General features: G+C 45.2%; 1 protein-coding gene across 1 annotated transcript in view; it reads left to right on the top strand.

Annotated features, from left to right (window-relative positions):
- LOC124784399 overlaps positions 1-27,468 on the top strand; it is a 513,236-nt gene that overhangs the window by 433,733 nt on the left and 52,035 nt on the right. The window lies entirely within an intron of this gene.

Raw genomic sequence — 27,468 nt, 5'->3', positions numbered from 1 at the left:
CAACACGATACCACAGTTCATCAAGAGTAGTGACTGGCGCATTGTGACGAGCCAGTTGCTCGGCCACCATTGACCAGACGTTTTCAATTCGTGAGAGATCTGGAGAATGTGCTGGCCAGTGCAGCAGTCGAACATTTTCTGTATCCAGAAAGGCCCGTACAGGACCTGTAACATGAGGTCGTGCATTATCCTGCTGAAATGTAGGATTTCGCAGGGATCGAATGAAGGGTAGAGCCACGGGTCGTAACACATCTGAAATGTAACGTCCACTGTTCAAAGTGCCGTCAATGCGAACAAGAGGTGACCGAGACGTGTAACCAATGGCACCCCATACCATCACGCCGGGTGATACGCCAGTATGGCGAGGACGAATACACGCTTCCAATGTGCGTTCACCGCGATGTCGCCAAACACGGATGCGCCCATCATAATGCTGTAAACAGAGCCTGGATTCCTCCGAAAAATGACTTTTTGCCATTCGTGCAGCCAGGTTCGTCGTTGAGTACATCATCGCAGGCGCTCCTGTCTGTGATGCAGCGTGAAGGGTAACCGCAGCCATGGTCTCCGAGCTAATAGTCCATTCTGCTGCAATAGTCCGCAAAGTGTTCGTGCAGATGGTGGTTGTCTTGCAAACGTCCCCATCTGTTGACTCAGGTATCGAGACGTGGCTGCATGATCCGTTACAGCTATGCGGATAAGATGCCTTGTCATCTCGACTGTTAGTGATACGAGGGCGTTGGCATCCAGCACGGCGTTCCGTATTACCCTCCTGAATCCACCGATTACATATTCTGCTAACAGTCATTGGATCTCGACCAACGCGACTAGCAATGTCGCGATACGATAAACCGCAATCGTGATAGGCTACAATCCGACCTTTATCAAAGTCGGACACGTGATGGTACGCATGCCTTACACGAGGCATCAAAATAACGTTTCACTAGGCAACGGCGGTCAACTGCTGTTTGTGCATGAGAAATCGGTTGGAAACTTTCCTCATGTCAGCACGTTGTAGGTTCAAAAAATGGTTCAAAGGGCTCTGAGCACTATGGGACTTAACATCTTAGGTCATCATTCCCCTAGAACTTAGAATTACTTAAACCTAACCAACCTAAGGACATCACACACATCCATGCCCGAGGCAGGATTCGAACCTGCGACCGTAGCAGTCCCGCGGCTCCGGACTGCAGTGCCTAGAACCGCACGGCCACCACGGCCGGCTACGTTGTAGGTGTCGCCAACCTTGTGTGAATGCTCGAAAAGCTAATCATTTGCATATCACAGCATCTTCTTCCTGTCGGTTAAATTTCGCGTCTTAGCACGTCATCTTCGTGGTGTAGCAATTTTAATGGTCAGTAGTGTAGCTGAAGGAGATATCGTGGTTATGATTGTAGAAGCTGATATGAATGGCCGGTATAGTCTAGGCTCCCCGTATTCAGAGGGTGATGTAGCGATTTTTATTTCTGAGAAAAGATGGCCTATCGCGGCATTACACTGCAGAATCGTACCAATAATCCGAACCTTACGTAAAGCTAAAATGGCACCAGGTATTTTCATTGTGGAGGCTTTCCCCCGTGCAGCTCGTAAATACCAGCCTAGAACGACAGCACTGTTTACGGCATTAGCGCGTTCAAGCGGGGAACGGCAAAGGGCGGGGAGGCCATTAGCCGCCTCCCCCACCGGAACTGGGGCTGCTGCAAGCTGGAAGCCGACGGCCGTTGCTGACACAGCTGCCGCCGCCCTCTGTTGCAGCGCCCGCCCGTGCGGAACGCAGAACGCAGTAGCGAGCTCTGGCCGTACCCCATGACTGTTCTCATCGCTTTCGCACAAGTAAATGGAAATTAGCGTTTCGCGTCATTGGCCGGGAGACCACTCACGGGGCAGGTCCGGCCGCCTTGGTGCAGGTCTTACTACATTCGACGCCACATTGGGCGACCTGCTCGCCGGATGGGGATAAAATCATGATGAAGACAACACAACACCCAGTTCCTGAGCCGGGAATCGAACCCGGGCCCCTTAGGACGGCAGTCCGTCACGCTGACATTTTTTTTAAATCTCATTTTGTTCGTTTTAGTTCGTTGCATCTGCTCGGGGCGGACGTCGCAAGACACCCGCTTCAGTTCGCCGTTGATCCATTAACTCAGTTTTTTTTTTTAATTACAGAGGGCAGCTAACCCTCTGACCGAACATGCTGAGCTACCGTGCCGGCACCATTCAGCTATCGGAGCGAACGCTTTCGCACAAGTGATACAACGAGACCATTGGCAAGAATTTTGAATCTTAGATTCGTTGACATCGCTCGGTCGGCTGATCGTAGGTCCTATTTTTGATGCTGTACTTTTCACAACATACGTAAAAAAACCTGCTGGATGACGTCGGAAATTCGATGATGCCGTTTGTAAATTCTGCTATTATCTGCAGAGAAGTCACAGCGCTAAAAAAAATTACAGCGAGAGGCAAGCCAACATGCAAAGGATCGACGCTTAGTGCAGGGATTGACAGTTCGTCATCAACATAAACAAAAGTAATGTATTGCCAATAATGGACCAGAAAAAATTCATTATTGTATGGTTGCTTGATTACATACAGGTCACCGAAAGTGGTCATATCCGTTAAATATCTGGAAGTATGCGTACGGCGCGATTTAAAGCGGAACGACCACATAAGACTCACCGCGGGTACGACAGATGCTGATACTCAGTGGAAGAATCCTTAGAAAGTGTAGTCCACCCACAAAGGACGTAGTTAACTGAACCGTCGTTGGACCGGGACTTTCCGCGTTCGATTCCCGGCGGGGTCAGGGATTTTCTCTGCCTCATGATGACTGGGTGTTGTGTGATGTCCTTAGGTTAGTTAGGTTTAAGTAGTTCTAAGTTCTAGGGGACTGATGACCATAGATGTTAAGTCCCATAGTGCTCAGAGTCATTTTTGTTTGGACCGGGACTTGAAAAATGGTTTAAATGGCTCTGAGCACTATGGCACTTAAAATCTGGGGTCATCAGTCCCCTAGACTTAGAACGACTTAAACCTAACTAACCTAAGGACATCACACACATCCATGCCCGAGGCAGGATTCGAACTTGCGACCGTAGCAGCAGCGCGGTTGCGAACTGAAGCGCCTAGAACCGCTCGGTCACAGCGGCCGGCCCGGTACTTGAATATTGCTTCTCAGTCTGGGGTCTGTACGAGAATAGGATTGATAGCGGAAGTAGAGGTTACGCAAAGAAGAGCTTTCGTTATTGATTCATTTAGTAGGCACGGAAGAGTCACGGAGATGTCCAGTGAACTTTGTAAAGTATGTGCAACCAATATGTGTAACGTAGCTACAGCCAAAATTGTCTATGTTCGTCAGTGAAAATGGACTCTATAAGTAACCTGAGCTATCAGTAAATTGAATCTAACCTGCATTACACTGTGCGGGTCTTGTATGAGTATCACTTTCACTGCCCTTTAAGCACTCAATAGATTGTTACATGAAAAACTTAAAGCTGACATTTGGATAAGCTACCTGACAGCGTATTTGAATATGAAAAACTATAGGAACAAATGAACCTGTAACGATGAATACGTAAGCTATCTGACTGCGTTTTTGAACAAGAATTAAAAGTGATACAGAATCTGGCTCGTGCAACGGAATTTACTGGATTAGAGTACATGACATGTTGTGGTGTGTCAGTGTCTGTGTTTTGGCTCTAAGTTTTGCACTAACCTCTTTAGATGACTGCCTTTTTCCATGTAGTTTACAGCAATTCGGAGCAGGTTGCAGCAGCAGGGGCTAAAGCGTATTGTTACTAAGAATGAATTTAATAAAAAGGAGTTTCCTTGGGTCCTGTTGACTACTAAATAACTTGTGAGAAGGGATTTCATAAATTAAGTCTACTTAAAACATCAGAATCATCATGACCAATAATAGACAATGACAACAATAAGAGACAATGACAATGACATAGGTCTCAATCATGCTGAGTGCCAGATGAACAAATTATTTCAATTTCAAAGTTACATTAACATTTAATAACCACAGTATTTATTTATTAGCTAAATGTAGAGAATAATTATTATTATTTGGAGGATAAGGAGGTTTCTTTAACTGATATGCAAAACATATTTTCGTTTATTCAGGGAGAACCTCAGTTCGACCGAAAAAGTTACAGAGGCTGGTCAGGTGACCCGTCGCAGATAATTATGTTTAGTTTGATTCTATCTACCCATCCATCTTTAAGGGCTTCTGCCTCGATTTTGAGTGGTCCAGATGGGTACGTTGGATCTGTGTCTAGCTAAGCTCAACTCCCCATCTCATAAGCAGGGAAATCGATCCATATTTGATCCACGCTCGTCATATGCCGCCCACATTCCCGCGTACACAGTACAATGGCCATATTGACGACAGCACCGCGCCTTGGTTTTGGGTCTGAACCCAGAATATTCAGTCACTTTTTCTGGCTCTGTGCCGTTGTGGTCCTTTTTATGTTTCTGGCTGTACTTTGCCCTCATATATACCGGTCTATAAGTATACCATGAAATTTTCAAACTTCTTCGTATTTACACAGCCTTGTTTCGGCAATACGCGCTTGGAGTCCACAAGTTGTTGTAATATATACACTCCTCCTCAGAACAAATACCGATTCACGACCACTGACACTTAGTCTCTGAGATACGATACAGTTTAAGGGAACGTATCGAGTCCATCAAGTCGAAGAGGTTTCGGCACAAAGTACCAGATCTCCTATAGATATGTTATCAAAGTCTTAAGGTACTTCCACAGAGATTGTCACTCCATTCGACACAATTGCCTCCTCACAAATGGCAACGATTTTAAAGGTGTTTTCACTTAAAAATAAATCTGATTTATGTTAATCTAACTGTTTTTGTTCGTAGAGACTGCGTATGATTGTGAAAGAATGTGTCCTCGTTGAATGAGCACAGGAGGATACAGCATGACTGAGATAAAATTTGTAGTCGGTGTGATGAATGGCAGCTATCTCTAAATGTAGAAAAATGTAAATCACTCCAGATGAATAGGAAAAACAAACACATAATATTCGAATACAGTATTAGCAGTGTGTCGTTTGACACAGTCATGTCGATTAAATACCTGGGAGTAACACTGAAAAGCAAGACGAAATGAAATGGGCATCTAAGGACTGTAGTAGAGACTTCAGTTTACTGGGATAATTTTAGGAAAGTGTAGTTCATATGTAAAGAGACCGCATGTAGGACAATAGTGCGACCCATTCTTAAGTACTGTTTGATTCTTTCGGTTCCGCACCGGGGTGCCTATTCTGTATCTTTCCGCCATTGTGCCGATCGTTTCGGTACTCAAGGGCACCGAACGGTCTAGTACTCGAATTAGAGCCCCTGCATTTTCAGTATGCGTTTCGGAAGCGATACCGTTCGGGTCTAGAGAACCGAAGCGCTGTTGTCGGTTCGCGTCGTGCGAGCCACTCAAAAGCAAGCGGCCTCAGATCCGCGCAAGGGCACTACAGCGCGCGCAGCGCCACGAACACAAAGCGGCTAGCAGGCGACACGGGCGCGCTATTCTTCCAAGTACCGAAAATTGCGTTTACGTTGCCGTAACGCATGACGCCGCATTCCATCGAGCTGACGGGCCTGCCTTCATCGCTCTTGCCTCCTCCTTCACAGTATCAGGCGCAGTGAATCCATTTCCATGATTCTCAGCTTGAAATGCATAGAATTTTTTACAGTATCGATAATTAATAACTAAACCATTTGTGGGAAAAAGTGCGTAAAGTCACTAGTAACGTCAGTTCACACTCGTGTAATATACGTAAGCAGAGCCGATGTCTTGATATTTAATGATCTTTAAACCTTTATTTGTATAAAAATAACACTTATTTTGAGAGAATATTGACCGAAACCGTTTTTTTAATGTAATCATTCACAGTAACAACCTAACTTAACCACATTTCTAGCAAAGGAAAATAGTCTATTGTGAACTCACTTTCCAACCAGATGCGCCCTCTGGTGATTCTTTAGTAACACAATCACTAAATCCAAAGCTAAAACCGCTAAATATGTTTAAAATAACAAATTATAGGTGAACGTAAATCACAGCTTATCGATCGACAGGGCCACACCGAAATCCAAAATCTCTCGGTACAATTGTCGTAAAATCGGTGGGAGGACCGTTCGAACCGAAAATGACGTCACTACCGAGCCTAACCTACTACACCGATCGGTATGAACGATACAGAATAGGGCCCCAGGTCAGCTTAGAGCAAGACACCAAAGATTTCAGAGGCGGGCTGCTAGATTTGCTACCGGTAAGTTCGAACAATACCCAAGTCTTACGGAGATGCTTCGAAAACCCAATGGGAATCACTGTAGGGAAGGCGACGTTCTTTTCAAGGAGCACTATTGAGAAAATTAAGAGAACCGGCGTCGGAGGCTGACTGCAGAACGATTCTACCGTCGCCAACGTACATTTCGCGCATTAACCGTGAAGGTAAGATCAGAGACATTAAGGATCGTATGGAGGCACACTGACAGTCGTTTTTCATCGCTGTATTTGCGAGTGGAACAGAAAAGAAAAATGGCTAGAAGAGATACAGGGTACTCAGGATACACTCTGCCACGCACCTACTGTGACTTGCGGAGTGTGTATGTAGATGGAGGTGTAGTGTATAATACAATGGATCGGAAAGTGGACTTACATTCTGTAGAATCTAAATTCAGCTTCGCGTCCGGACAACCAGCTTAACGTCTTCCCTTCAGTCGGTTTCTAATGACCTCGTCTTCTACAGTGCGTTAAATCTTCAAAACTCTTCTTTCCTTCAGACTCAGCCATGAGTTAAATCTGAGGTGAACTTCTAAAATTGTGTTGGCATTGTTGTAGGCATTGTCTGAGGCGTACGCTCGATTAAAAGAACATACCCGTAGTTCTCTGTAGAATTGTTACTACCACTAATAGGCGCTTTCACATTGGATTCTGAAACACGCTATTCGTACACGCACCACATGCATGACGGCTTAAAACCCTGTGACGGACAGGGACAGGTTTTTCATTATATAAAGAGGTTGCTGCAGACTTCCACTGATTAGTTGAACCTCCAACCAGAATTCATATAATTAAGTCTGTTGCCCCCCCCCTTTCCCCCAAAGCGTTGTAATATAGCACGCTGTAGTGATACGCTCCATTAGGTGCGGAATGAAGGTGAGCAACTTTTCAACACGGAGGGGGCCTGTGTGTAAGTGCGGAAGCCAGCTGCCTGATTGGCGCCCGCGCGTGTCGCGTGTCCTCCTCACGCCCCCTGCCGCCCCTTCCATTCTTACCGCCCACCACCTTCTCCGCGGCGGTGGTGGTTCGGGTCGAGCGCATGACCACGCCCTCTTCCGCCAGACCCACCTGTCCGCTTCGCACTGTTTGCGTCCGCATTTGGGGCCGACATGGGGTAGAAAAGGACAACGACTTCTGAAAAACCTAAACATATTACGGAACATTTAAGGGGACACACCGTGGTTCAGGTCGAAAAAAATCGATTTCCGGTTTTCATCATATTTCGATAGATGAAGGTTTTATTTAAGTACTCTGAAAAGGATTTTGCTGAAAAAATTTATTTCGAGCATTTAAAGAGCATTTTTCTACCACGTGTGTTTATGTGCCACGCCCACTTTCCTGTCACCCACTTTTCTGCATATATTTTAGAACTTTATATCCCCTACATTGCACGTTAGGGTTTTTTTTTTTTTTTACTCCCGAGTGTGTTGGCTGTCCTTGGAATGCAACGGTCGGTATTCTTTTGTTTCCGCTGTTTGTAAAAACACGCTTTGAAACACGCGGTTAGTTTTGTTCAAGTGTGATTGCGAGTGGTTGTTATAGAAAACTTGCAGGAATACTATGGGCAGACAATTAGGAGAAATATAGAAAATCTTGAGGCAGTAAAGAGAGATGTTTGGGCCATATTATTCCATAAGTCCCCTACTGATGATAAGCCATGTCATGGATTGTGTCCATCAGGAGAAAATTCGTGTTGCAAATTTAATAGGGCCCAGTCAACTGGATAATCTTATTCTCACCAGCATTATCTTCCTACTGCTTTTACTACAGCAATTAAACCTATTTTCAGAGACTTGGCTCATCCTGACTTTCTAAGGAAATGTCTCCATGGGCAGACACAGAACCCAAATGAATGTTTCAACAGCATAATTTGGAACTACCTTCCTAAAACTGTATTTGTAGGCATGCATACAATGAAACTAGGAGCTCATGTTGCTGTTATTACATTCAGTTGTGGTAATATTAGAAAGTGTTGGATACTGAAAAAGCTGGGAATTAATCCCGGTGAAAATATGATCACTGGGCTGCAACATTTCGATAAAATGAGGATAGCCGATGCAGACATGTCTGCATCTAATATGGCCAAGACAGCAAGACAAACGTCCGTGGAAAGTGAGAAAGAAGCTGGAAGACCTGCTAGAGGCCAACGAAGGGCCATCATATCCAGCAGGACAGTTTTAATTAACTATAAGTAACAAATTTCAAAAGTTTTTTCTTTAAAGTCAATTTCCCGCAAACTAAAATTTTCAGTACATATGCCCCATTATATCAGAAACTATCATATAAATGAATGAAATTTTCAGAGACTCTGCATAACATAAAAAGCCACCTCTTGTACTACATTCATTAATATTTCCTTATTAGGAAGTTCACAAAAAATATTTTCTGCAGAAAAACTTAATATTTTTTGTTAATAGATTTAAAAAAGTATTTCTTAAAAACTATAAAATAGATAAAGTAGATTTTAGTACAGTTGACTCAATTAGCATCATTAGGGTCCTGCATCTAATAGTTTTTTTTTCAGAAACGGGTCAAATACGTGACTTATTTAACATGGATTAGATAGGCAGGGTGTGGTCCCCTTAAAGGGATCGAAACTTCCTGTCAGATTAAAACTGTGTGACGGACGGGGACTCGAACTCAGGGCCTTTGCCTTTCGAGGCCAAGTGTTCTTTCTTTCAGGAGAGTTAGTCTTGTAAGTTTCGCAGGAGAGCTTCTTTGAAGTCTGGAAGGTAGGAAACGAGATACTGGCGGAAGTAAAGCTGTGAGGACGAGTCGTGATTCGTGCTTGGGCAGGTCAGTCGGTAGAACACTTGCCCGCAATAGGCAAAGGTCTCGAGTTCGAGTCTCGGTCCGGCACACAGTTTTAATCTGCCAGAAATATTCATATCCTCGTATACTCCGATGGCGAATGGAAGTTCATCCTGGACTCTCGAATTTGTATCGGCTTTAGCAATTCTCGGATCAATGGCTTGTACGAGATATTCGAAACTGCGTTTCGACAATCCGGTAAAATTATGGAAAAGGTTTGTATAAGTTCACGACTTAAATTTTCAAAACATTCCGTTTATTTAAAAAATAACGAATTCACAAAGCCCTATTTCTCTTGTTCCTTCTAATATAACTCATCGTGTGATGTAAAAGCTGGAGCGCTGGGCTCACGTTCACTAGCTCACTTTCGTCAATTTTGTGGCAATAGTGCGGCCCCGGGTAAACTCCTCTGCCCCAGAAAGGTATTGCCTTTTACTTTGCCGGGTAACAACTGGCCGACAGTGCTTTAGCACCCAAATGTTGCCTCAATTAGTATCACCGCAATTTTGCCGTACAGCATTGGCGCCGGCCGCGGTGGTCTAGCGGTTCTAGGCGCTCAGTCCGGAACCGCGCGACTGCTACGGTCGCAGGTTCGAATCCTGCCTCGGGCATGGATGTGTGTGATGTCCTTAGGTTAGTTAGGTTTAAGTAGTTCTAAGTTCTAACCGACTGATGACCTCAGAAGTTAAGTCCCATAGTGCTCAGAGCCATTTGAACCATTTGAACAGCATTGGCGTGATATACAGAGCGATTTTTTTCCACCGAGTACAAACTCTAGGGATTTATCTACGGAAGGATACAGAACAGAAAAGATCTAATAACCTTGTCTGGAAATGCATGGTTTCCATGTTAGAGACAATTTATTCAATCATACATTGTTAAGATACTGCAGTCTAATCCGCGCTGTACCATGCATTCATAGTTCAGTATGTGCTGAAAATGGTTTCCATGTGCCTCAGTGTATGCGTGTACGCGCTGTAGTTTTGTTCTGTCTCACACGTTCACTTCGGTCAGGCAGCATCCGAACAGTGTCAAAGCCAGCATGAATATACTGTTCTAGTATCTCCACATCTGGAATGGGCTCTGCATACACTATACTTCTGAGATGGCCCCATAACTAGAAATCTCACAGGTTGAGATCCGGTGAACGAGCAGGCCATGCAACTTGGACCCACTCCGATCCATCGATCAGGGAAGACATGATTGAGATGCGTTCGAGCGTTAAGTGCCAAGTGGGCTGGAGCACCATCATGTAGCAGCCACTTAACCCTTTGAATCATCAATGGCACTTCTTTCAGCAGGTGAGGCAAAGTCACCCACAAAAAACGCCGATAGTTGCGGCCTCTGTTAGGCGACGGGGGGGGGGGGGGGGGGGGGGAGAGAGAGTGATCCCAAAATATGGTCGCAAATTACCCGGCCCACACATTCCGGCTGCACCTACGTTGACGATTCGCTGTCACCCTACCATGGAGGTTCTACATACTATCCCAAAAATGACTGTTATGAAAGTTGAAGATACCACTCCGTGTAAAGGTGGCCTCTGTTAATAGGATGGATGACACAAATCCCGGAATTGTGGTTGCCTGGTGAAGAAACGAGTAGCAAAACTGCTCTCGATGTGGAAAGTCTGTCGCTAGTAAGCCGTGCACACGCTGTAAGGGATAAGGGTAGTAACAACTGCCATGGAGAATGTTCCACACGGTTGTCTGGCTTATCCAGTAATGGGCCAACTGCCTGATACTGACACGGCGGACGCCTTCCTCGGGGGTAGTTACATTTTCCTCCAAGTCTGGTATCCAAACATTTCGAGTACATCCTTCATGATTTCCTGCTTCCTGAAACGACCCTGTCCCAGACAAACGGCGAAACACTGTTACAAACATTGAATAATGTGGTTGTTGTCGATGGAGATGGGTCTCCTGATACAAACTTGCTGCCGTAAGTAAACACCATGACGGCAATATCTCGATTCGAATACGGAACCATTGTGTACAACGCGGTATCACGTCCACTACAAAGTGAGTCATCAAGAGAAGTGAATCGGACACAACCCTACCAATTACTATGGCTGGAGAAGGCGCTATTGTATGACGTATGAGGAACCGTAGGAGGAAAATATTCGTACTGTAACAATGGCTGCGTGGTACAGCGCGTATTAGACCGCAGTCTCTCTTACAATATATGATTCAATAAATAGTCTGTAGCATGGAAAGCATACATTTCCGGACATAAGTTCATTAGATCTGTTTTGTACCGTATCCCCTCATCGATCACCCCTAGAGTTTGTAGACGGTGGAAAAAATCTCCCTGTATTGCCGGCAATATGCAATTTTTAGGCCTGTGCAAACGTACCATTACAGTAGTGAGTGCGAGGAACTGTGTGGAGACCGGAAGCGCGGGCCTGGGCGCGGCGACCTCGCTTTCGAGGACAGTAGTGAGTGAGGCGCGAGGCGGCGGTCAGTCACATTTCCCCGCGACGCCAGCCGGTCCAGCCAAGGGCATCCGAGCCGACCCTATCCGCCGGAAGAGGCGCTGCCGTTTGTCGACACTCCGGAACAATGGCTAATCGCCTTGCTATAAAGTCTTATCTACTAGCCACCGCCGACTGGGGTGGCCGAGCGGTTCTAGGCGCTAAAGTATGGAACCGCCTGACTGCTACGGTCGCAGGTTGAAATCCTGCCTCGGGCATGGATGTGTGTGATGTCTTTAGGTTAGTTAGGTTTAAGCAGTTCTAAGTTGTAGGGGACTGATGACCTCGGAAGTTAAGTCCCACAGTGCTCAGAGCCATTTGAACCTCTTGCCACCGCCAGACGAGGAGATCGTAGGCTTTCCCGCTCTCGAATGAAGGGCAGGTGGCGATATGTGGCAGACTCATGAGCCAAAACATTGTGACCATTGCCTACCGCGACAATGACTGCCGCCTGGCGGTATTTAGAGCAGTGCCGTGCTAAGGATACCGTAGCAGTGGGGCAGAGGTGAATGGAGTACCATTTTAGCGGCGGTAAGTCCCGCAAATGGGGAAATCCGCTGACATAAGCGACTGTGATACGGCCCGGCGCCTGGGAACCAGTATCTCGGAACTGTCGTGAGCATCTACAGAAAATCGTCTAAGGACGTTGAAACAACGAGCACGTGACAAGTTGTTGGACATACACGCCTCGACACCGAACGTGGCGGTTAGACGATTTGCCGCTCTGTAAAACAGAGCGGCAGCGGCAGCGGTCAGTCGCTGATTTGGCGACGGAGTACAATGCTAGCGCAGGGTCAAGTGTTTCGGAACGAACCGTTCAGTGCACATTGTTGCACACGGGGATCCACAGTAGATTATCCTTAAATGTTGCCATGTTGACCCGACGAGGCTATCAGTTACGACTGCAGTGAGCACGGGATCATCGACGTTGAGACGCGGATCAATGGATAACGTGTCACCTGGTCCAATGAATCACGGTTCCTGGTACGTCAGACTGGTGGTCGTGTCCAGGTATCCGATCACCCATGCGAGCGGCTACTCAAAAGCTACGTCGCGGCACGGACGCAGGTTCGCATGTCGCTCAGGCCAGTGTTGTTGTATGGGGACATTCACCTGGGAAGGCACTACGACAGCATGTGACTATATGAACATTATTGTGGACCACCTGATCCCGGTTCGCGCAGCTCACCCCGTCGGAGGTTCGAGTCCTCCATTTGGCATGGGTGTGTGTGTGTTGTCGTTAGCATAAGTTAGTTTAAGTTAGATTAAGTAGTGTGTAAGCTTAGGGACCGATGACCTCAGCAGTTTGGCCCCATAAGACCTTCCACAAATTTCCAAAATTTCTAATTAAGTCTGTGGTTGTACCTTTAATTTAACTATTTTCCTACCATTTCTCCCGAACTAATTCCCGCAAATTTACCTCAACGAGGGCACTGATTCGAATACGTAAAGAGCTTTCAAAATCGTTGCCACAGTTCAGAGACGTTTGAGGAATGCTGTACCACGTGTAGAAAAGTCTTGAGATTTCTCAGTATCGGATATTGCAAGTCTCGTAAGGATTCGGAGGTGGATTTGCTCAGTGTCTTGATGACTGGAGCGATCTGCAAGCTAAGTGGCTGAAATTGGGCGTGGCTCGGTTTGAGGCGCCATGTCACGGATTGCGTGGCCCATTCCGCCGGAGGTTCCAGTCCTCTCGCGGGCACGGGTGTGTTTATTGTTCTTAGCATAAATTAATTTAAGTTGTGTGTAAGTCTAGGGACCGATGACCTCAGGATTTTTCCCTTAGGAATTCTCACACATTTGAATATATTTTTGAAATTGAGCACTTGAACGATCACTCACACACGCCCGAGCGCCATTGCAGTTTGTTTGTTAACAACACAATAAAACTTTAAACATAAAAAACTCAGAAAATTATTGTGCCGGTGATCTGCCACATTTTAGTGAGTACATGCAGATTGTTGACATAATCGTAAGAACAATCGCAGGAAGCTAAGCCACAATAAGCGGTACAACGACGGATTCTGTCGGGAACTGATCTATTCACTTGCGATCTATTTCAAACTGTCCATGTATTTTTCATATGTTTCTCTAAGAACGGTTGTTCAATTCACTTTTAAATTTTCACAGCTGAATATTTACACAATTCCTACGTGATACAAAAGAAATAGGAGAAATGGACCGTATCATCACATGCCGAATTAGTATTCTATTCGCTTTGGCGTAATTACATTCTTAAAATCTCTCCATAATTATCAGGAGCTGACTAGCAAATTACACTCAAAACTGACGAAGTGCGGGTTTCAGCAGAAGACGGTAGACTCTAATTTACGTTTTTTTACCACAGAGTATCTGCACTTGAAGATTCAGCTGATGGCTTCTTATTCACGACAAGTGTTATTAAAACTGATTGCCGATCTCTGCTGTTGTGGTGGGGTGCAGAGGGCTCGCGATAATCTTGTACGACCCTTCCGCCAACGGAAAGGAACGAACACGCAAAAACGGGGAGTGCCCGCGCGTATACACACCGCAGACGTCCGATTGCAGCCAGAGATATGGAACCACGAGCGGAGCGGCCTAGTAGGCCCTCTGCACTTCATCTGAGGAAGAGCCTCCCGCAGTATCGTATACCTGCGGGCGAGCAAGCGAAAGTACCTCCGGCTAGCAGCGATAATACCCTTGTAAAACTACGCTGTTTCTCTGTTTTGTGCCCCTAGAGAGTTGATTGTGGTCTTATCGGTGACAACCGCAGCAGCGACATTTTGTACCCTTGTTTCGAAATGGAAAAATATACATGTAAACAAAATACAGTATGTGGCACAATTCCTGTTTCACCCTTCAAGGGCCGGCCGAGTGGCCAAGCGGTTCTAGGCGCTACAGTCTGGAACCGCGCGACCGCTGCGGTCGCAGGTTCGAATCCTGCCTCGGGCATGGATGTGTGTGATGTCCTTAGGTTAGTTACGTTTAAGTAGTTCTAAGTTCCAGGGGACTGATGGCCTCAGAAGTTAAGTCCCATAGTGCTCAGAGCCATTTGAACCAATCACCCTTCAAGGTGTCGTTAAAAAAGTGAGTAGATAAAGCTTTAGATGCGTACCTAAGTCCAGAAACTGTCTGCTTTCGTGTAGTAAAGAAGCCTGAGTCTACTCACGTCTTTCATATTTTGCATGTAATTTTACTCTGTGATATGCTACCTGTATTGAGTGTTAAAAACGAAGCGGTCATATAATGTCCTTTGTTTACATGCTGCCTTAGCGATTCAGTCATCGCTTACCGTTTGTGGGGTTTTAGTTGTGCATTTAATATGACTAGCTAAGCGCATACATATTAGAAAGATATTTTAATTTACGACGAAGCACAATGCAATGGGAGAAAAGTTCAACTCTTGTAATAACAGTGTTTTTCGCATCGCGGTCTTTAGACTTATCTGTCCGGATCGTTAAGGGGGAAGAAAAAATGGCTCTGAGCACTATGGGACTTAAATCTATGGTCATCAGTCCCCTAGAACTTAGAACTACTTAAACCTAACTAACCTAAGGACAGCACACAACACCCAGTCATCACGAGGCAGAGATAATCCCTGACCCCGCCGGGAATCGAACCCGCGAATTAAGGGGGAAGAGACCGTATAAATCTAGAAGTGGAGGATGTAGATTCCAAACTGAGATGTCGCTTGCAAACTCTCGTTCGTCCTATTCTTTGGTATTGTTCGTCGGTCTGGGAGCGTTACCAAGATGGACCAGCGTGAGAGAAGGAGAAGATGCACAGAAGAAATGCGCGATTCGTCACGTCTTTGCTTAGTTTGCTTATTGGGTGCGAAAGCGTTGCTAGAAAGCTCCAAAAACACCAACGGGAGAAGCTACGAGAAAGGAATTGTCACAGCAAAGAACGTTACTCTAAAAATCCCAGCGCCCGCGTTGTCATACAAGCCACGAAACATACAGGGAGGAGCAGCTAAGCCAGGACATTCCGAACACATTCAGAATCAGAAAGTGTATCCTGGTTTCGTTTACTTGTAGCGGACAATGAGTGGAATTTTTCTGAAGTACGCAAGTAATTTTCAACGTTTACTACCGCCGAAATGTGACACAGACTACTTAATCCAATATATACTTTCTCTGTGGTATTGGAAAGAGCAAATGGCTCTGAGCACTATGGGACTTAACATCTGAGGTCATCAGTCGCCTAGAACTTAGAACTAATTAAACCTAACTAACCTAAGGACATCACACACATCCATGCCCGAGGCAGGATTCGAACCTGCGACCGTAGCGGTCACGAAGTTCCAGACTGAAGCGCCTTTAACCGCAAGGCCACACCGGCCGGCTTGGAAAGAGCCTTCGAAGTGGTCTTCAGCGATGTAATAAATGTGAACTTGATGAAATATTAACAAGATAACCCTGCCGCAAACTGTCGTCCGGCCATCAGCAGAAGACGTTTCACAAACGTCTTTACTACAATGCCAAATTAAGAGTAGCAATGGAAAACGTTGGAAATGCCATTTTCTTCACAAAAAGTGTTTTCACTGTTCTTGCTTTCTCGGCACCATGTGGCTTGTCTCTATATTTGATCTAGATGGTAAACCACGGAGAAAGACTTCCAAACATCAATTCATAGATGGCGCATGGTCTTTGTGCCAAGCCGTGGAGTTCTAAAATTAAAAAAAAAAAATGAGAAGTGGATTTTGTTGACTACAGTTAAAAACTTGATGGCGAATTTCTGTACTTGTATTATCGCATGTAAAACATAATGCCTCAGTGTTAATGGCACTTCGAACAAAAACTTTCGCACTGCTATTTTGTCGAAAACTGACATTTCTGAGAACGTGGCTGTGTAGAAAAATGCAAGATGATTTGTGCAGCGAAGAAAGCAGCAACTAGCCACTGTTAAGAATGATTTATATTTATACAAATAGTGCCATTGCCGGTTTGGAACCGACAGTTTCATCCTCAGGTTTCAAAACGACAGCTTCATCTTCAGACGACTGTTCACGTTTATATTACATCGATTGTTGTTTACATTAAGTGTTGGTGTTGGGAAAGCAATGGCCAACTACTAATGCAATCAACAACAGATGTAAAATAAAGGTTAACAGCCGTCTGAAGGTGAACCTGTAGATTAGAACTGGTAACAACCCTGTTTACTTAAATAAATAGCATTGTTAACTGTTGCTGGTTGCTGTTATCTTCTTTGCAAGAGTCAACTTGTAAAAACTGTCATATTGTCACTTAGAACAAGTCAGTTTCCTGGTATGGCAGTTAGAACATTCTTAATAAAGCATTTATTTTCCATAATTTTGTGGTGTCAGAATACCTTCTTAATTTTCTGTGTACAAATCAGTTCTGTACAAACTGAGGTACATTGTTTTTTCGTTCCTGACACATGTCAGCTGTGACACTCTTCAAATGTAAGCAAACACGTAATTCAGGTACGGTTCGTGTGTTCATTGTCATGACTGCAATATCAAGTTCTCAGTTGCGTTGTGAGGAGAATGTAGTAGTGTCATCGTATAGGTGGGAGGAACATACGAGTAGCTAACAGAAAAATGTTTCTTTTCAACACTTGATTGGTTCAGAGGCGGAAGCTGTACTGAAAGTGTGTGAATTATTGACGGAAGAGTGGATACATCAGCTATCACTCGCTAGTTGGAGATAGTTTTCAAATTTTTCATTTAGCGGTGTTTCAAATGTCTTATTGTTATAGCAAGGATTTTTCCCTCTTCATTGCTGTCTTCTTGTACCTTTGAACTATCCAGCACGTGTCACTTGTGATGAAGAGCTTCAGGCGTTGGGGTACGGTAGGCAAACTTGGAGCAATGTTAAGCTTGTTTTTGATTTAACGTCTGACCTGTAGCGGACAGAGAAAAAAATCAGCATGAGACGGGTAACGGAAACCACAATCCACCCTTCAGCCGTGCAATGTTTACACTGGAAGAACTTCATACGTTTCTGTAGTGACTCAGGTACCGTCGCTTTGACGACTGGAACGAAAAAAAAAAAAAAAAAAAAAAAAAAAAAGAAGAAGACGCTGTGTTACAGCTTCTCGCTGGCTTCACAGTAGAATATCGCAAGAGGGCATTAATTAGGTATGCAACAGCACAGAGGTAAGTGGTTTTCTAGCGAGCGCTTGTGAACGACGTGCGATATTGCAGATGCTGTTAATGTCTCCTGTTCGCCGAGCAAGAGAAAGACTATATGTAACGTCCGGAAAGCTCAAGGTGCGTCAGTGCATCATTCATTTTAAGAGTAGACTGTCCTCGGGTCAACCACGTTTCTATATCCCACGTGTATAAATAGGTTTTTCTTTTTGTAGTTTTCATTCTCTACTCCAAAGAGTTTTGAAGACCTAACGTTGCCAAAGTACCTAATCGATAAAGTCAAGATGCTATACGAAAAGTGTTACAGCTGTGTCCAGATAGACAATGGAGAATAAGAATGGTTTGAAACAAAGAGAGGTGTCCACTAAGGGAGTACCCTATCACCATTCATGTTTGTAATAGTAATGGACAAGATTATAAAATCTATCAAGAAAATACACAGCGAACCAAATGCCATGGTTTTTGCTGATGTATGGTATAGGGAGGGACAGAAGCTGAAGCACAGAATAAACTTAACCATTGGAACAACATTTCGGACTAAAAATAAGTAAAACAAAGACACTAGAAGTGGCCATCAGCAGGCAAGGAACAATCTCAGATACATTTCTAGAAGCAGGGAATCTGTTTCCCATTTCAAGTACCTAGGAAGCATGATCACGAAAGGCAACACCATTAAGCAGGAAATACTCAGCACGACACAGAAAGTATCCAGTTTTTACACTCAAATCAGAAATCTTCTCTGGGGCGATAAAATGCCACGAAAAGCAAAAGCGACTACATACCACACCTACTGCGTACCAGTCCTCACATATGATTTAGAAACATGTAACCTACTAAACAAAGACATCAGCAGAATTCAGGCAATAGCAATGAGATTCATTAGAACTAAGAATCAGACAGCTAGCAAGGACAAAATCAGGAATGAGGTGAACAGAAAAGTAGCTGGTATTGTGGTTCCTGTTACCAGTGCCATAAGGAAACGCAGTCTTCAGTGGTATGTGCACATAATGAGAATAAACAGTGGAAGACCTGACAAAAAGAATTTCAACCTGAACCTCGCAATAAGACGACGGGGAGGCCAAGAAAACCTTGGATGGAGACTGTAAGATCAGCCACGGGGGAGAAAGGACACAAATGGGAATTTGTCTTGGAACAGAAGATGTATGAAGACAAAATGAGATGGCGAGCGCTTGTACACCACACCCAGGAAACTGGAGTTGGAAAACGACAACGATGATGATGATGATGATGACTACAAGAAACAGAGCGGGCTGTTTCAGATTCAGTTGGAGTAGGGCAGATGGAATCTGAAATGAGAATATTTAAACTTGGACTTGTAGTTGCTGTATTCGCCTGACAAGCAAGGAAACCTTGTTCGGAACCGAGGGATTCGGATTACTTTAATTTGTTCCTGGGACAGTGTTATCAACTGTACGATGATACAGTGCCTCTGTTGCTAAGAACGACGCAGAGTTCCTTCGGACATGCATGCATTCTTTCTTTTTAACAACAGAGGCTCCGCAATACCATATTTATCCGCCAATGTCAGGCAACGACTTTCAACTAAAATGTCCTCTCCTGTTCGGGAGTCACATAATGTGTGTAGAACTAAGAGTTGCGACGCACGTACGACGACATGTGGAAGTTTGTATCTGGCCGTGGGCTGTGAACGGATAGCTAAAGCGGTTAACGTTAAGGCGACCGATTCTTAAAACGGGAAATCCGGGTTTGAGTTCGGCCCGGCACAAATTTTCATTGTTATCATTCCCCTATTCATATTATCAACTGTCATAGACAAGAAATAAAACTTAGTGGATGTGTTTGTATCTTGAATGTTTCAACGTTTGTCAGTGCGAGTGGAATTCTCACCGTGCATCCACTAGATGTGACATTTGACACTTATTGCAGTAAGTAACGTGTTCATAAGACTTTGAGTGAATCGATGTTTAGACGCCGGGTTGAGATGTATTCTTTTTCGTGAGTTCCTACGTTCTTTTATATAAATAACGAACTCCTTTCTCGTTATACCCAAGGAACATACAGTGTGTCTGACTATTGTAGCTACAAACGAAAGCGAAAGCAGAGGACAATGAAATAAGCAAACAATTCTAATGAACACAGATCCGGAAATCAAAGGCTTTCTCCGATGAGATGTATTATGACGGAATACGTGAGCACTATATAACAGAGCGTCAGAGGATCCAAACTGCAGATAAGCGCTTGAGGATAAACACATTAGATCATGTGATCCACATGGCCTCTGTTTATGTGAAGGCAACCTTCAGCACATTCGAAGCCAGTAGACGCTAACAGTCGCAGGGGTGTTCTGAATGTATTGGCAACCATGCACAATGCGTTCCCTGGTTTAATCGACACTGTCAACAGGGCTGGAGTACTCGAAAGCTTTTAAATATCTCCACAAAAAAAATCCAGCATGTTTAAGGCGGCAAACCTGGAAGGCCATGATACTGACGAGCCACGACTGAGACAGTAGTTGTCGGAGATTTGTGCCAAGAATTCTCAAATGGTTCTAAGCACTATGGGATTTAACTTCTGAGGTCATCAGTCCCCTAGAACTTCGAACTACTTAAACCTAACTAACCTAAGCACATCACACACATCCATGCTCGAGGCAGAATTCGAACCTACGACCGCAGCAGTCGCGTGGTTCCGGACTGAAGCGCCTAGAACCGCTCGGTCACAACCGCCGGCACACGAATAATCGAACAGGCGCACGGAAGTACGCCAATGGACCATCTTACATGTAGCACATACGCATCCTTTCACCATACGATGTGGCACAAGCGTAGCCGTATACATTAACCCTTTAACCTACGATTTAAGTACCAACGGCCCGGGTCCAAAATGTAAACACGTTCGCCCGCGACCGCAGCTCGTGGTCTGGTGATTGGCGTTGCTACTTCTAGATCACGGAGTCTTGGGTTCGATTCCCGGCAGGGTTGGGGATTTTCTCTGCCCTGGGACTGGATGTTTGTGTTGCCATCATCATTCCATCATGATTCATGGCTAGATTGGAGTGTGTGCAGAATGGGAATGTGTACGGGCGCTGATGATTGCGCAGTTGAGCACCGCCGGCCGCGGTGGCCGAGCGGTTCTAGGCGCTGCAGTAGGGAACCGTGGGACTGCTACGGTCGCAGGTTCGAATCCTGCCTCGGGCATGGATGTGTGTGACGTCCTTAGGTTAGTTAGGTTTAAGTAGTTCTAAGTTCTAGGGGACTGATGACCTAAAATGTTAAGTCCCATAGTGCTCAGAGCCATTTGAACCATTTAGTTGAGCGCCCCACAAACCAAACATCATCATCAAAGATTGCCCGGTCTTGGAACCGTTTCAAGGTTCCAAAATTGGTCCGACGTTGTACCAACCGCATATGACTTACGGAATGGAAGTACATGTGTAAGATCGACCTGAATTGATTTTGTGGAATTCTTGATATACCCTCACTAGCTCATGTAATATATGTTTTATGAGTGCCACAAAAGATTTATTATCAATCAATCCAATACAATATAAATCAATGCCGTATCACCAGTCCCTGAAGATACCCAAGTTTACAAAGTAGCGCTCTTACAAAAAGCAACAACACAAGTCATTAAGTTTCAGGGGTGTGATAGCGTTCGAAACATACGTGTACGTGTAGAGCAATTTTGCATCTCTTGGCCGGCCGAAGTGGCCGTGCGGTTAATGGCGCTGCAGTCTGGAACCGCAAGACCGCTACGGTCGCAGGTTCGAATCCTGTCTCGGGCATGGATGTTTGTGATGTCCTTAGGTCAGTTAGGTTTAACTAGTTCTAAGTTCTAGCGGCCTAATGACCTCAGCAGTTGAGTCCCATAGTGCTCAGAGCCATTTGAACCATTTTTTGCATCTCTTGCAGTGCGACGTTGTTTCACTGCTTTTTTTAAATTTATTTTTATTTTTCGTGCAAACCTTACCCGACCGACGTACAACTGTCCCTTCCCGTGATAATCACATTTGGCCCGAATACCAGACCACGAGTCTCACACGTGGTTGTAGGTTAAATGGTTAACACTGTTGTACTGCCGTGTCCGCAGATCGTGGTCTCGCGGTTACGTACTCGCTTCCCGAGCACAGGGTCCCGCGTTCGATTCCCGGCGGGGTGAGGGATTTTCACCTGCCTCGAGATGACTGGGTGTCGGTGTTGTCCTCATCATTTCTTCATCATCCAGGAAAGTGGCGAAATTGGGCTGAGCAAAGTTTGGGAATTTGAACGGGCGCTGATAACCGCGCAGTTGAGCGGCCCACAAACCAAACATCATCATCATAATCATCACTGTTGTTCCACTGGCATGATTGAACTTGTACGGTTTTCGGACAAATGTTTACTAGGATTATTTACTTGTTTCATTGTGCTCTACTTGCAACTTTCCTTTGTACTTGCAATGGTCAAACACTCTGTATAAACATGGACCCGCCCGATAGCCGCGAGCGGTAGCACGCCGCTTCCGGGATTCCGGGAGGGTCGCCAACCGCGGATCGAAGCAGCCCGGTGTGCCGGCAGGCCCGGATGTGGTTTTCGGGCGGTTTCCTGCGTCCGACTGCGTGATTGCCGGTCCTGTCTCGCCTCAGTTACACAGTTCGCAAACACTTCGCGAACGTTCTCTCACTTCCTCATCGGAAAACACTAACGCCGGCAGATGGAGGTACACAAGTTCCGCCCCGGAGGAGGAAAGAGATGGCGACGGGAAGGCATCGGGTCACCCCCTACCACTAACTCTGCCAAATCCAGAGTATGTCGACCCCGTGCTGATGCGGGATAAGACCAGAAAGACGAAATCCTGTACGAACATCGTTCCTCGTCGGAGAACACTAACGCCGACAGGAGAAGGTACACAAGTTCCGCCCCGAAGGAGGAAAGGAATGGCGACAGGAAGGCATCTGGTCACCCCCTACCACTAACTCTGCCAAATCCAGAGTAACATGGCGACCCCTGCTGAAGCGGGTAAGACCAGGGAAAACGAAATCCTGTACAAACATTGCTGACACGAGGACGATGTCCTCCTAAACCGAACGGTGTATTTCATAGAGACATAGGAAGAGCTACACTACTGGCCATTAAAATTGCTACACCAAGAAGAAATGCAGACGATAAACGGGTATTCATGGGACAAATATATTATACTAGAACTGACATGTGATTACATTTTCATGCAAACTGGGTGCATAAATCCTGAGAAACCAGTACCCAGAACAACCACCTCTGGCCGTAATAACGGCCTCGATGCGCCTAGACATTGAGTCAAACAGAGCTTGGACGGCGTGTACAGCTTCAGCTGCCCATGCAGCTTCAACACGATACCACAGTTCATCAAGAGTAGTGACTGGCGTATTCTGACGATCCAGTTGCTCACTCACCATTGGCCAGACGTTATCAGTTGTTGAGAGATCTGGAGAATGTTCTGGCCAGGGCAGCAGTCGAACATTTTCTGTGTCCAGAAAGGCCCGTACAGGACCTGCAACATGCGGTCGTGCATTATCCTGCTGAAATGTAGGGTTTCGCAGGCATCGGATGAAGGGTAGAACCACGGGTCGTAACACATCTGAAATGTAGCGTCCACTATTCAAAGTGTCGTCAATGCGAACAAGAGGTGACCGAGACGTGTAAGCAATGGCACCCCATACCATCACGCCGGGTATGGCGAGGACGAATACACCCTTCCAACGTGCGTTCACCGTGACGTCGCCAAACACGGATGGCTGCGACCATAATGATGCTGTAAACAGAACGTGGATTCACCCGAAAAATTGACGTTTTGCCATTCGTGAAACCAGGTTCGTCGTTGAGTACACCATCGCAGGCGCTCCTGTCTGTGATGTAGCGTCAAGGGTAACCGCAGCCATGGTCTCCGAGTTGATAGCCCATGCTGCTGCAAACGTCGTCGCACTGTTCGTGCAGTTGGTTGTTGTATTGCAAACGTCCCCATCAGTTGACTCAGGGATCGAGACGTGGCTGCACGACCCGTTACAGCCATGCGGATGTGATACCTGTCATCTCGACTGCTAGTGATACTAGGCCGTTGGGATCCAGCACGGCATTCCATATTACCCTCCTGAACCCACCGATTCCTTATTCTGCTAACAGTCATTGGATCTCGACCAACGCGAGCAGCAATGTGGCGATACGATAAACCGCAATCGCGATAAGCTACAATCCGACCTTTATCAAAGTCAGAAACGTGATGGTACGCAAATCGGTTGGAAACTTTCCTCATGTCAGCACGTTGTAGGTGTCACCAGTGGCGCCAGCCTTGTGTGAATGCTCTGAAAAGCTAATAATTTGTATATCACAGCATCTTCTTCCTGTCGGTTAAATTTCGCGTCTGTAGCACGTCATCTTCGCGGTGTAGCAATTGTAATGGCCAGTAGTGTATAATAAATTTTGTATTGGTCTTGTTAAACCACTGTATTTCGGGAACAGAATGTATCCTTAAAGCTGAATTGGTCTTTAAGCAATTCATGTTGTAACAGTTATCACTTAGGAATGGAATTATTGGCCGCAGTCGTGATCTTCATGAGTAAATACATTTAACAACGACATAGGCGGGAAGTGTTGTCCTTTCTAAAATACTGCAGGACTGCGGTCTCAAACAAACAGAACATAAACACTGAACAATAGATTTAGTATGAGTTTCAGTGCGCACAACTCGCGCGGCAAGCTGTTTGAATTGCCGCTGTGGCTGGGCCCAGGTGTGGGGTGCGTGCGCGGGGCGTTGAATGTCACGGCCGGAGATGACGCAATGCGTGCGATTAAGGGGCACGCGCCGAGCTCTCTCTCTCTCTCTCTCTCTCTCTCTCTCTCTTCCGGCCATCGAGCCGACTGCGTAGTGCCAGGTTAATCAAATGAACAGAACCGGCAGAGGATGGCAGGGTATCAAATTACGCGTCAGCAGATTAATCACTTGAGCCACTAGGTCAGGGGCTACTTCTTTTGCTGTTCGTAGACTTGCACCCAGAATCATTGGTGCGTAGGTCAAATATACTTTATAAGACAGACAACTCGTGGTAACAGTCATCGGTTGTGTTTAAATCTCTACCAGCAACCGTCTTTCAAGCTAAATTATGGCAATTCAGGTCCTCCTGTTACGCAAGCAACAGTTTTTTTCTTTTTTTTTCCTTAACATGTTTCGACGCATTTGTGCCGTCTTTAGTCAGTACTTTCATTTACAGTCAGACCCTTTGCGTCTGTTGTGATGGTTATAGTATTATTTTGAATTCCAGCTTTTGTGCGACCTTTTTCGTTGTTATTGCTGTTGCTGTTGTTGTTGACGTTGACGACGACGATGATGATTATAGGTTTGAAGAGACTGAACATTTAAGCTCATAGCCGGTCGTTGTGGCCGTGCTGTTCTAGGCGCTTCAGTCCGGAACCGCGCTGCTGCTACGATTGCAGGTTCGAATCCTGCCTCGGGCATGGATGTGTGTGATGTCCTTAGGTTAGTTAGGTTAAGGTAGTTCTCTAACTGTAGAGGACTGATGACCTCAGATGTTAAGCCCCATAGTACTTAGAGCCATTTGAACCATTTTTAAGCTCGTATGTCTGTGTCTAGAGTAAATCACATGTGCATATGTGAGAACGATTTATAAGGCGCTCTCAGACTGAGGTGCGTAGGAACAAAGTTGAAACAACTTAACTCGTATACACTGGGACAAGAGCGATACAACACCGATACAGTTCGTGTCGTATTGCCGGCGCAAATGGCGTGCTGGCCGCTCCGCGCAAATGTATCGTACCATGCACGGCGAGGGAAACTTCATGTCACGTGCTGCGTCTCAAAAAAAAATTCTTTCATGTATGTGTAGCATTTCTACATCCTCCTCTGTAGTTGGTTTCTACGTAAACTTTTACTTTTCGCGTAAAAAATTAAAAATCACTCCGCTATGCAGTCGTTCTCATTCGATTCTGAGGAAACTATTTGCTAAAAAAAATTCATCTTATAGTCTCATATCGCAGCTTGAAAGTGAACTGGTTTTCTTTTCGCTATTGTCCATAGTTATTATTAATACTGACTGTGATGCTGTGGATATTCTTCAGCCGTTTGTTGATTCCCTTATCAAAAAGTAAATGTTACTGCTGTGTGAGTGAAGTAGGGAAGAGTATATTTGAACACATTCAAATGGTTCAAATGGCTCTGAGCACTATGGGACTTGACATCTGAGGTCATCAGTCCCCTAGAACTTAGAAATATTTAAATCTAACTAAGCTAAGGATATCACACACATCCATGCCCGAAGCAGGATTCGAACCTACGACCGTAGCGGTCCCGCAGTTCCAGACTGACGCGCCTAGAATCGTTCGGCCACACCGACCGGCACTTGAACACATTCGTTTTAATAAAAGACGAACTGTTATTTAGACTTCAGAGTACAAGAATCTGATCGGATATTACAGCATTTAAAATAGTAAAAAATACATGGGCCACGGTTACGCTTGACTGCTTAAGACAGATTTCAGTGTCATATATTCTAAAATTTCCACTTTCCACACTGTAAGTAAGTTGCGATTATCGTTCGATATGATCGACAGGAATGATACAAGGCGAATATAGTTGGCCTTACACCAACAGAAAATCATCGTACGAATAAATGTTAATGTTTTTAAACTCTGAAGTGCCTTTTTTAAATAAACAGTTTTTATCGTTAGCAAAAGACGCAAAACAACCAACTCTACCCGTGGTCTGCGACTGTGAAAAGACGTCTGTACTCTTTACCAATACCAGCCATGTAATTAAACAATTCTCCACCTGAATAAGATGGTGTGAACCGCCGAAACGCGTAGTCACAAAATAAACAAGTGATAATGCAGAAGCTGTTTTATTTTTGCATTGATCAACCGTAGCAGCACTCGTAATGGCGTCCCTTGTGAACCAAGTATTCAACACGATGCTCTTAAAACCGCAACAGCACGATTCTACCATTGCACCATTTCATGTGACGGGGAAATGCACTACTGGCCATTAAAATTGCTACACCACGAAGTTATGAGCTACCAGCGCGAAATTTAACCGACAGGAAGAAGATGCTGTGATATGCAAATGATTAGCTTTTCAGAGCATTCACACAAGGTTGGTGGTCAATGGTGGCCGAGCAACTGGCTCGTCACAATACGCCAGTCACTACTCTTGATGAACTGTGGTATCGTGTTGAAGCTGCATGGGCAGATGTACCTGTCCACGCCATCCAAGCTCTGTTTGACTCAATGCCCAGGCGTATCAAGGCTGTTATTACGGCTAGAGGTGGTTGTTCTGGGTACTGATTTCTCAGGATCTATGCACCCGAATTAGGTGAAAATGTAATCACATGTAAGTTCTTGTATAATATATTTGTCCAATGAATACCTGTTTATCACCTGCATTTCTTCTTGGTGTGGCAATTTTAATAGCCAGTAGTGTATGTACACTATCTCGGCGAAAGCATCTGGACGCTTATCAGTGGGCATTAATATGGGGTATGTGCACCCTTCCCCTTTATGACGGCCTGAGCTGTGCTGCATACAGTTTGGATGAGGTGCTCGAGAATTAAGCCAGAAGAGTTAACAATGCTGGACGCTGTAGTCTAGAGCGAAGTCGACGTTAAAACTCAACGCAGATGCTGACGCAGACCATCATCGTCTCCGAACAGTTCCTCTACGGTACAGAGACTTTTTGATCACCCGGTATATCTCGCGAAGAGACCATGAGGATAAAATCAGAGAGATTAGACCCCACACAGAGGCATACCGACAATCTTTCTTTCCACGAACAATACGAGACTGAGAATGA

Source organism: Schistocerca piceifrons, chromosome 1, assembly GCF_021461385.2.
Source record: "Schistocerca piceifrons isolate TAMUIC-IGC-003096 chromosome 1, iqSchPice1.1, whole genome shotgun sequence".
Lineage (NCBI taxonomy): Eukaryota > Metazoa > Arthropoda > Insecta > Orthoptera > Acrididae > Schistocerca > Schistocerca piceifrons.
Note: the sequence above shows the minus strand (reverse complement) of the source record. Positions and strands in the feature narration are given on the sequence as shown.